Below are 13008 nucleotides of genomic sequence, written 5' to 3'. Positions count from 1 at the left end.
AACTTTATTCATAACCATCACGTTTATCACTTATTTTTTACGTTATATCATGTCATGCTGTTTTTAATCTTTTATAGCATAGAATCTTTAAAATTCCGCCGAGTTCACTTCCCTTAATTTACATTTCTTTTTTTTCAAACTGGAACATACAAACTCGAGTACCTATTGTTATTATTTGTCGGAAGTCAGTTTTGCTAAACGGTAAAGTTGTACTGTGGCGAGAATTGTGCATGCTGTTGCCTTGTTTCGCCGGTTTCATGCTGCCGTAGGCTGCTCTGAAACTTGCGCGGATTTATATTACGAGACATAAATTTTCGTTTATTTGAAAATACGTGACGCAAAGTCAGAAATCTGACGTATGTAGGAGATATATACTGGCAAGCTACGCTCTGTAAAGGAAAAAAAAAACGAGATGTCAGTCATGCCCACACAGGTGCGTCGAATATTGCACAATTTTTAGACATCATAAGTTGCTTTAATTTTCGAAAAACAGATCGCGATACACATAAGTATACACATTACACGACGTATTATCTATCATTATTGCAAAATTATCTCTCGCTACATCAAAAGGTCAAAAAAGCCTGATCTTAACGTGAAAGTAGAAAGTCTTTACAGGTCAACGTTACAAAATTACACGAATTAAGTTGACCAATTTGTTTCGCGCGATAATCTCTCATACATCGAGTGACTTTTTAACGTGTTTCGTATTCGCTTCTCTTTTTTCGATGATTTACAGTCAGCGGCAGAAAAGTTGCAACATTTTTTTCCCGACGAGTTTTGCAACGTATCCAATAACGGAATTCATATCCAATAACAGAATTTGTTATTTGGTAATTCTCGAGAGATTAATTTTTTTCATTCGACACAGGATGCATTCCAAAGTTGATCGAGGAGAAATGTTGCAATCTTCTTGTATCGATGATTCTACCACCGAAATATTATGAAGTTGTTTTGAGCTTCGAGTATATGATGTCTTCAGTTAGATTTACTTGTCCAGATTACATTTCGCCGTTATACGTTATATAATCATCATCTTAAAATTTTGAGACATTCTGTGACAAATTACAATATTATACTTCATGGAATATCTGATATTCACGTTTGTTCAAAATTTTTTAGATAATTTCCGTCTCGAATGTTACTTAATTTACGATCAATTTGTTTCTGACTAAATCTTCTTCTTAAAATGTAGACTTTCAATATTTTTGTTTACTATTCTATGATATCCCGCAAAATATATATTAAAAACGCAATAAAAACGAGAAAGACTTATAATGATTGCAAATTTAGAAGCATTTTGTTGCTTCCGTGTAAATTGTTTTATTAGTTGCAGTAATTACTTAACGGTAATAATATTGTCAAACAAGGGTAATCAATCTGTACATATTTGTTTCGCTTTTGATGAACCGGATACTTTGTTTACCTTTAGATCGATCATCAGACTCCATTGTTCCGTGATTGGGTCAATAATAATGTCGTTACATTTAGGCGTAGCACCTGTCGTAACAGTAACTTTGTTGTTGCACAAGAAAAGCGTAAGATTAATGATACTTTAATGATTACACGAACCGTTTTGAGGCACGGCCGACTGCTAAAACATAACTCAATTCCACATGACGGATATTGCCACCCTTTTGTAGAACTATTTATGTGATGTGTAATATGAGTTCGAAAACCTCTATTTTCATAAACACATGATAAATCGTTCTGTGTCGAGTAAACCTCGCGCTTTCGTAATGAAGTCATTTTGTAGCTAAATCGTGAAATCTCAAAGTAGATTGGATGATATTCGGAGGTATATATATTTATACAATGGGCAAATGTTGGAATTGTTAATGCGGGAGTGATTTTTAACAATAAAATAACATTCACTCTCCTGAAAAATAAAATCAAAGCATGTAGCATGTAATAACCTCATCCTATTCAAAATGATTTGATAAATTACGTACTGACGTCCCGCGGTCTGATTCCGACTGGTCCGATTGTCGAATGTCTTACGTCATAAAAGATATAAAAAAGAAAAAGAAGAGAACAAATGATTTCAGTAACGCCCGACGCCTCGCAGGCTTCATTATCTGTGTGTTATATCATTATATTTATTAAATTACCATTGAGAAATTAACATTGAGAAACTGCGGACTAAGCTATCAACTATGCCTCAAAGGAAAAACATTTTGTATCCCAGCAATTGTGATTCTCTGAAAGCTATACGGACTTCTAATGAATACTTCATAAATCTGTTTTGTGATTACGACATGTAGTTGCGTATCTTGCGCGGTACGTAATCAGATAACGTAGTTTACAAGCTATCTTGTATCTTTCATTTGCGTTTAAATTTTTACGGTTACGATTTCGCTGTTCAGATTCATCTTCGGAATATTCCATTTTCGTCAAAGAAAACGACGAATTGAGGCTGACTTTCTAATTTTGAGTACACGTTACATGTAATCAGACAAACATTTAGGGTCTTACAGTTCTTGTACGTCGTGTAAGAAGTTTACATCGCTTACATCAGTACATACAGCACGATATTTTTGATAATTAACAAAATACTGATAATAATAACAAAAAATCTGCGCGTGTGCATTCCTGATTATTAAAATACGCATTTAAGCACGCTCGATAGTCTTTGGGGAACGATTTCTATAGAAAGCGCGTGGTCTAATTAATATATTATTTTAATTATATTATTCTCATCACACAACGATTAACATAATATGATGAAAACTTTTTTATCGCCGTTCACATATCTCTCGTTTAGTATCTCTGCGTATTGACTAATTAAATTTTAAACTTTCTTGAGAGAAAGGCGCATTTAGATAAAAAATGCGTTGATTAAATTTACATTTGATATTGAATTTTGGTCGAGGGTAACAATTCATATCTATTGTATCTATTATTTCGTAGATTTACAGTCTAATATAATTACAAAAATTAAAATTAACAGCGAATAGCGCAGATAATATATCATATGTTTAAAAATTCCAATGTGAGAATCAGGATCGAACGTAGCGAGAAATATTGCAACGATGTAAAGAGAGTTTTACAAACGGTCATAAATGATTCTTATATTACGATCATTATTTCCACCTATTAAGAACAATATCTTCTTCTGTAATGTTCAGACACGTTCGGTTTCGCATGATTAATCCGTTTAATATTCGTGCCTCGATATCCTCGTATTTCTTCCGCGTTCATTGGCCTGTATCCACAAAAAGAGCTGGACAAACAATGACATTTAAATTAATAAATGCCTATGCTTTCATGACACGTATTAATCTATCATGCTACTATCTACAATTAATTCAATAACTTTTAATGTAAAAGTAATACTGGTAACACTGATTTACTTACCGAAGCAAAATTCTTAATTTTGAATTTTTTTACTATAATCTGATGTGTGTACTTTATCGTACCACCAATAATGCAAATAAAGTTTGTTCAATATTTAAATAAGTAAGTCATAAAAACATGACGGTTTATTCCGGTTAATTTCCTCCGACGGTAGAAATCAAAGCCCGAGTATCGTGTTTGTGGGAAAGTCTGAAAAAATGAATATATATATTATTGTTATTCTACCATTAAGCTATTATAGCTATTACACATAGTTAAACATTAAGAAATGTTAACATTTAATCAGTAATAATCATATAACTAGATAATATTGTCTTATTTCTAAAATAATCCAATTATTTTATTAATTTAACGAAATTATAAAATATTTGTTCCCGATACTGTACAATTAATTCTATTTATACTATTTTACTATTTCAAAATTCAATATTGTTTCCTTTTTCTTAGTAACGCAGAATTTTTATGTCTCTTCTAATAGTATATCAACATCAAATGTCAAAAATGAACATAAATTAAAGCATACTGGCAAAATACATTTTGTTACAACCGTAATATGATTAATAAAAAACCGGTTCAAGACCAAATTTATGTACGACATTCATTTGCCAGCTAGGGAGATCGGAGCTACTGAGCAGACAAACGAATCCAGTCGCATTCCTCGATGATAAATTTCATTTGTACTCAGCAGAGAAGGAAACGAGGTTTGATTCGTAAGGGTTGAATGGGATGCTGGGATGTCCATGTCAACGTGAAGTGATAAAGTGCCATACTGAGCTAACTAGTGTATCCGCTTTTGGTAAAGGACCATTCGGCGAATGAATTCTAATATCGCACACGGTATTTATTTGTATAATGTCTGCTGACGCGTGTTGCGACGAAACGCAGCGCGAATGTAGGAACGATAACTCAACTGACATTAATAATAACGTAAACCTCCAAATGTTTACAGACTTCCGCGACAAACACGAGTAGCGCGCGATAACGACCTGGTGATTTTAAATATTTAATAATACCGTAATAAAATAATGCCGCGCGACACATATGTTCCATTTTCTCCGAAAGCCCTTCAATGTATTGCTTAATATTTCATAATTTATATATTATTTTATTTTTTTTTTAATTCAACGAGGAAAAGGGAATGAGAGCCGCGCGAAAGGTGACTACCGCTAATAACCTGGCGAAGTTAAAAATGTTGCGGCTTACAGTCCATATGTACACTCGCGGTCGTAACGGTGGTATAATTTTGAACACTGCTTCGTACTTTACGCCGCATCTAGCGTTTTAATGTTACAACCGCGTTTTATACCGCACGCACGAAAGCTGTAAACTCAAGCAATCTTTGCTGAGGTCTTAATATAGCACTTAATATTACGTCACACACTCCGTGTTTGACGTTACGCAAATTTCGTATGGCGCATATAATATGCGGCAAAAAAAAAGTAATATAGAGTACGGGAGAAAAGTTGGAAGACATACGGGAACGGGCGTGCAACTAATATTAATAACGTGGCAAAGTTAAAAATGTTTACTGTGTATTACGGCTGATATGAGGGCCACGAGCGTGGCAGCAGGGTCCCTTGTGATTGATTGCACGTCTCTACGTCTCTCCCTCTGACGCGGTGTTCCTATGGATATTGCCTTGGTACGGCCCTGCACGCTACGATCTCCCTTCTACTTCCCACCTTCGTATCTGAGTAGAGACACCGTACCGATCTATTCTACTCCGGACGAATCAAATTGCCTCACCTCTACTTCTCTGTTCGTTATGCTAAGGGTTAAAATCATCTCGGAAGAATGCGGTCGGTTGAATTCGTTTTGGCGCGCAACTGTGATTTTCTAATATTAATTCACTTCACGAAAAGAGCAGACTTGGAATCGAAACGCGTATGTCTTAGGAAATTCTTGAGAAGTCAGTCTCAATTTCGTTACTTCGAAGTGTGTTTCACTTACAAAAAAGAAAAAAAAGATACGTTGCGCTTTATCCGCAATATGTTGTATAATCGCTTCAATATACTTGGAATAATTATACGTTATGATTAATTGCTCAGTTATCGGAGGACGTATACCGCGATTCAGTAATTACGATGTTTATGTCAAGAAACATCTATCTTTTTTCTTCCGAGTTTATTAGAATAGCATTAGTCGCGCATATTTTGCGCACCGTGTCTCGCATTGAACTGGTTTTTGCGAAGTTAATGAACGGTCTAGGATCTCTAATTGAGGTTCTACTACGGATTAACGCTTGGCGAAACAGATCGGTCGGCGGATTTACTGCAAAAAGTAGTGACGTACTATAAAGTAAAACACGTCCTTGGATATAAAGACTTTAGGAAGTAATATGTTGGATGCTAAATCATTCAATTTAATTGAAAAACGCGAATATTAGTGGCTTGAATCGCCTATTCTTGCGTGAGCATTATGATCTACACTGACATATTTTTCCACGAATCCTTGAAGTTCTGTTTTTATGCTCCGTAACATTGTTACTTTGAGAGAAAATGGAAATCGTTTAACGATAAATTTTATACACCGCCAGTAATTGTGCATCCGATACGTGTCTTGTAAATTTGCTGTTCGCGAATCCGCTTCGCAATCTCTCGCGACGAAAAGACTTACACGTCATTAATAACTTCCTATTCAATTTTGCATGATATTCATATTGGGATGGTTAAAAAGGAGAAACAGAAGCACAGCCGGCTCCATCATCAGTGAGAGAAGAGACATTTCATTCCTGATACGTACTCCTCAAGCAGACTCAACAGCCCGAACAAGATCATTCCTTACAGTCTCTCCCTATTACGCTTTTAATCATCGGGCAAATTTGCGAGAGAAATCCCATTAATACACGTGTATTCCTTGCTCAATGCACGTATGCAGGCTGGTTCCTTGACCTTTGTATAGCCTCTATACGTGTTTAGTAGCAACTGGTTGCAGTAGCAAGAATTAGCGATTAATCTTTCGGTTGGTGTTACGAATGGGGATAGGGAACAACCTGGACGTAAAGGAGAAGTACGAAAAGAACGTAATAAAGAGAGGCACGAGAGCAGCAGAGAGCAAAAGCAGAGAACACAGGCAGAGAACTCACTAACCACGCATTAAACAAATAACACAACAATTGGGTCGTTGCCTTTTCTTCCGGTTGTTTAGTACTTAATGCAATTCACTTGATCATTTGATTTTATCATTTGATCATTTGATCACTTACATCAATTACAGTATCGGTTACGTTACGTGTCTGATAAATATCGCAATATTTGTAAGTGGTCAACTTCGAGGACGTTTCAATATTCACGATACTCAAACGGTCGACGAAGAACGAAGACAAGTCGCTAATTAGATTCTCTTTTGTCATATCCCATGAATTTCAACATTCAAGATCCTCAAATAACAAGCAATAAGGATTGATTGCTGATCAGATTAGTTTTCTCTTTTGCCATATTCCACGAGTTAAATGAAAGAGCGCGTTGATGAGCGTATCCCACTAGCAACAGCAACACACATTGTTCCATTCTCGTCTCATCGACAGTCCAACGCTGTCTTACAAAGAAACGGGCAATGCGGCTAGTGCTAGTGGTAGGTAGGTCCCTCGGGAAGCTGCGATCTTTTCTTCCTCGCTCCCTCATATGGCAAACGGGAAGGCAAGCGAAGCCAGCAGAGAAGGAGGGATCGCATCTTGCTCCGTAGGACTCTCGCTCTCGCCACCGGGGCCCCGCTATTTATTTTCCAGGATTTCAGAGTCCGAAGCCATTAATCTCCGCTCCGCAGCGTCAGTAGAGCGCGTCAGGGCGACGTCGGGGTGCGTGGCGTCGCCGACGTCGCTCTGCTCTTAGCCGCAGCCTCGTGTACAGCGTTTGGAACCGCGCGCGCGGCCGTGAGGGAGACAGGGGCAGAGAGAGGGAGAGCCGAGAGATGAGGTGTCGGTAGGAGAGGTCGTGGAAGTTGGTCAGAGTGGAGGGAAAAGGGACGTGTGGTCGGGACGAGTGGGGATCTAGCATGGTTCGCCGAAGAGCGGGGGAAGAGAGAAAGCTCGGAGAGGGAGGTGCTGATGGCGGCGACGAGAGGGGAATAGTCGTATGGTAGAGTTATGCAAAAAATATCTGCCCACAAAAAGATCGGATAAAGAAGGTGCAGGATATTAGTGTATCCGAATTCGGCTCTGTCGCTGATGTCAGCCAATGATTTATCTCAGCGACGCGGCTCAGCTTGGCGCGGCATGCCGCTTGAATATGCCACTTAACTTTGTTTACAACAAGATGTTTGTTAAATTTCTCAGCGGTCTCGCTATTTCCGCGGAAATTTCATCGCTCGAGTAATCCTCGTCCATGGAGCGCACGGAGTAAATATTTTTGCATAATAGCAATCGAAGCGCGGCTTCACCCTTTTGTTGTACAGACAGATAGGCAGATAGGCCACTGGTGAATGCCGCTGTTGATTGAGAATTGCGAGCGTAATCAGGCCATTATTCTCTCGTTAATTAACATTGTGCTGCTCGAACGCAAAGAAAGACGTTAAAGTCCCCGTCTGGATCCCGACTTCGAACCCCTTTTGTGTCCGTAGACACTGAAGCCACCCTCGTGCTCCCGTCACCCCTTTTATTGTTTATCCCGCCTACTTATTACGCCCGCGCGATATCACGCCAGAAGCTGTACTCTAACCTCTTGATATTCTAATCGGCCAATTCTCATCGCCTCTCGTCACTTCCTCCCGTGTCGTTCGTTCGGCGTCTAGCCGGGGATTCCCGGAATTCCTGACATCGGCGATAATTCTTAAATTCCTGCAGGATGAAAGAAGCGCAACGCCGTCGGCAGAACGTCCGGAAGAAATACTGTTGGAGGGCCGATTCTTTCATGAAGGGACGAGAGAAATTCCTTCTTTCAACAATCGCTATGTAGGAAGGGAGGCAAGAAATCGATAATGTTATTTTCCTTGATGGCTCATATTCTTCGACTGATATTATCGTATCAAACAACTTGTCCCGACGAAAGATTATTGGAAACAACTTGCAATTTTAATTGACTCTACTTAAAAGGAAACCTAAAAAGATGCTTATACTTAATAACACACATCCCTCAGATATTCATACCTATATTTTACGCGGATTTCTTTTTTCTCGCCCGAGATAAAGGTCCAATTATTTGGGAAAGATGTCGCGTGAAATATTATTTATTATACGTAGTAAAATACAACTTTCAAGTTGCTCACTTTGAACTTGAAGCTTTGAGACCGCAGTATAGCCCAGAATCTCGATATTATTACTATGTAAATCACTCCTTCTCCACGGTACGCTGACGCTCACGGTGACAGCCCCTGGAGTGCCCCGCGGTAGGATGGATGTGCCTAGGTTCTTATTAGATATTCCCGAGCATCACCCTCCGATCCACAAACCTGTTCTGTCGTCTTGCATCGATACATGTTATATTCTCAAGAAGAGATTTTCTTTGCTGCAACTATGGGCGGCATGTATTATAATTGAATGCAAAGTTGTGTGGTTGTTCTTTCGAAACAATAGTGACGCATTGTAGCAGATTGCATTAGTTCAATGAAAGTGGTTCCTGCTCGGGCTCGGTCGGAGTACAGGATACGTCAATTTTGTGGAATGAAACTTCTGGATCGAGTAAACCAAAGTAGGCGGATCAAATCTCACGAACGGAAACCGAATTTCAAGAAGTTCTTTGAGCTGTCACGCATGTCACACGAGAAGGTATTGGCCGGGCGAAAAGACGAAACATGAAATTAGGATGCATTTTAAGACATATTGACAATACTGTGTCTGTAATTATTGTGCATTTTAGCAATTGCAAAATTCCAAAAGACCGTGCAACAAATAGCAGGATGTTTCTTTTCGTTAATGCCGAAAGGGGTGAGGCATAGACGAGCAACGCAGTTAAAAACAATTCGGTCGTTGGAGAAAGAGTGAAATTCTTCGATAGAACGTTGGGTTACGCCGCCACCCTGGTCCACCCGGCGAGCGAGTGACTACCAACATTAGTCCACTGACACCATTGACACTTTTATTAATGTTGCCTGAGGCACATCTCCCTCCGCCAGCCATTTTTACCGCCAGATTTTCCGCCGCCCTGAATGCAGTCACGATAGCGCCGAGATTTGTTCGTTTCCTCTCCCAGTCTCTTGCGGTCCTTCTTTTTATTTTTCCAGCATTATTGTATCCCTCGCGAGAGGAACAGGAACTAGCCTTTCCTCTTCTCATGTCTATCTCGTCTCCCGCGTCCCCCTTCACGATTGTCCTCCTTTTCTCTTATCCATCGCTGTTCTTGTCGCCGCGACCCGTGCTACCCTCTCTTCTCGCCTGTTCATCCATTCCTGTGCTCTGGGATCTCGCGAGGGAGCGGCTCTCAAGTTACATTGAAAAATCCAGCGGACGGGAGAAAAATTGGCGATACCTATATCATCCATTGTGCTCGCCCTCCCTCTCTTTCCTAGCACGTGAAGCGTACCGTCCAGAAAAACCTGTGTATTTAACTGATGGCTCGCGTTTCAGATCTGTGAATGCTGTCTTGTGAAAATGTACACTGAACTGGAGTTATTTGTCCCAAACTGTCATATCACATCAATTTTCAATGATGTTGATTAATAATGGAAAAAATGCTCAAGTTGCAGTATTGTATAATAATATATATAATAATATATATATATAATAATAATAATTATATATATATATGTGTGTATATATATATATATATGTTGCACATGGATTTATGTTTCTAGTATCTGACGTGAACACGCTTCCGCAAAATAAGTTAGAAGTTTGTTGCCGGTAATACTAACTTTAAGCGGCTATGTGATTGGTGTAATTTCTGATGCGCATGGACGTGGAAAATGTCTGAGTTCTCAGTAGGTTGTGGATGGTATCATGAACAAGTAAAACAATCGATACACATCGCACGTGTGCATATATATATATATATATATATATATATATATATATATAGCGAAAAATTATATATATATATATATATACACATATGTAACGCGCGACACATGTCTCAAATTGTCAGGTCGTTTATAATGATGATTCGATCAGACCGTTCATTCTCCTTGCAGCTTCCTACCCTTCGGTTTATCCCCAATGTATACTGCATTCTGGTCAACACCATTCTCGACAACAGGAGTTTCGTTTAGCTTCTGTTTAGCTTTTCGATAGCTTATCCGCGGATTTATGACCACTGCTTGTGTATCGTGGACTGCCTACTTATAAGATTTATTTCTGAAGAGTACAAGTCGTTCTTCTCTCCCCTCATGTGTTAATCGTCCACTATAGACGACACTCTCGACAAGGGATGTCCCTCAAAGTCTATACGTGTTAATTTCTAGTGCCATTTCACTGGAGTTGTTCTACCGCATTTATTGTGTAATTTGGATTGAACTATTTCGAATTGCAATGTGTGATTATCGATCAACGTAGACTTGGTGATGATTTATCGCGAATACCATAAAATAATTGAATTGCTTTCAAAGGTGTCCTATCACTACCGTGCAATGTTGAATAGCGGCAAAAGAATGATAAGCACTGTACAATAAGACCAAGTCGGACCAGGTTCTCTCGTGCTATCTCGCGGGGATAGGACCGTGTGCTGATGGATGACAAATGGCTCCTCCACGACGCGTCACTCTAGGCGCTGCTAGGGGCTCCTCCTATACGTGATCAACCATAGCTCTGGGTGACGTGAGAAGGGTAGGGGCATGACGTTGGGGTAGAAACCGGGGCGCAACGGGGGCTGCAATAGGATAGAACGCGGGTCGAAGAGAGGCAGAACGAGGGTGACGGAAGGGCGAGGAGAGGGATGGGGGTTGAACGGGTCGTCGGAGATAAAGTGGGACGTCTGATCCTCTGCCGAGGCGAGCAAAAAGATCCTCGCGCTTCGCGTCCCAGGAGACGGAAGCCGGGAACGAGAAAAACTCCCCCAAGCCACGTCGACCACCCCCTCCTGTCTCCCCATCACCCTCACCCACCCTCTTCGCTCTTCCATCGTCCTTCCTTCTCTTCTTTCAACTCACACTATGGCCAACACCGACCTAGCCGACGCTTTCATCCACCTTTTCCGCAACGAACCGTCGCCGAACAGGAAGAAAGAAACTTCGAAGGGAAAGAATCTGCGTTATACCTTATCTCCACGATGGTGAGTCATTAATTAGCGCCGGCCAATCGGCCGAGGATCATGCGCACATACACGAATGTTATCGCGAAATATTTGCCGTCCGTTACGCTTTTATCATCGATCCGTTTACGTGAGTCATCCTTTACGAAACAGAGTACGTTAATCGTTTTATTCGTCATTCGTATATTTCTGTATTAATCTCGCGAACGAACCTCGTGCAAAAAGGTTCAGCGAACGGAATTGACGTTTTCGCCGTTTGCGTTGCGTCACACACAAACACATGCGCGCACGCACACACACACACACACACACACACGCACACACACACATACACACGCACACACGCACGCACGCATACACATCGCTACAAAGATCTTAAAAGATGGATGATACGTAGCGTGGACCTCCATCATGAGCGACACGTCAGGCGTATGAATTCTTCTTGATTGCTGGGCCGGCTGTAAGCATAACGAGCCACCCGCTGCGTCCATCAACTACACACCGGTCAATTCATTTCGGATACATGCTCGCGCCCGAATATGTACACACATACATACATATCTGCACGCGCGTTCGCGTGTGTCCTATGTGCACATATATGTACGCACGAGCATAGACAGCGTATGCACACACAAGATATGTATCGGTTGGTGCATTCTGCAGTCCCGACATGCTCACAGCGTGTACTTACGTGCCAGATAGACCTGCTGGGTTGACGCCTAACCCGTCTACCGACGGTATACGGCGTCCATTTTGTTTGATTTCTTGATTTAAATCTTCGTCGGAGCTTAAGCTAGGGGTAGACGTCGCTTTGATCGACGACTTGTCTCGTCAGAGGATGAGTGGTGGGCTTTGGCCGAAACTAGAGTTTCAACACCGTCGACCAGTTTACATGAGCTGTTCGAAAGAGAAAGATAATGTATCACCTCCCTCCCCAACCACCCTCCCTGTCTGGTATGTGATGCAAAATTTGATAGAGCGTAGGATTCGCGGTGCTCCTGCTTAAGCTTCGGCAAGAAGCACAAAGAAACCGTTCATGTTTAATTATCTTTGGTCATCTTCTCTTCTTGACAACCAATGACAGCGATCTCTTTATATTCTGTGAGTCCCGTTCAATTAGGTGACAGGGTAATTTAGACTTGAGGAGAGAGGTTTGAATTATATATTTTTGCCTGAAATTTTCTTTGTCATTTTACGACGATGTCTGCTTCAGTTGCGATCCTGTTATATTATCGAGATAATCTAACCTAACCTAACTTAGCAAGGAGGAATCGAGAATCTCTGCCATAATGACGTGACTGACACTTGCATCTACGGTGGATTAAGATTCAGCTCAAGCGGCGGATGAGATTCTTTGACCGAGAATGAAGCCGTTATAAAACTAATCATTAAATACCTATTTGTCCTTTTAACACACGGGGCATCTTGTGTGTAATTTGCAGACGAGATACGACTAGCGCACTACGCCTTTCGGTTTGCTCATATCAATTACCTCATACACACAGCGGACTAGCTTCAAAAACGCAATAAAGAC

The 13008-nt window shown here is 40.5% G+C and overlaps 1 protein-coding gene across 3 annotated transcripts in view; it reads left to right on the top strand.

The window, feature by feature from the left end:
• The window catches only part of LOC105188831 (uncharacterized), a 73726-nt gene that overhangs the window by 1213 nt on the left and 59505 nt on the right, over nt 1–13008 (top strand). The window lies entirely within an intron of this gene.

This window comes from Harpegnathos saltator, unplaced genomic scaffold (genome assembly GCF_003227715.2).
Source record: "Harpegnathos saltator strain DR-91 unplaced genomic scaffold, Hsal_v8.6 scaffold4, whole genome shotgun sequence".
Lineage (NCBI taxonomy): Eukaryota > Metazoa > Arthropoda > Insecta > Hymenoptera > Formicidae > Harpegnathos > Harpegnathos saltator.
This window is presented reverse-complemented; position numbering and strand designations above follow the sequence as displayed.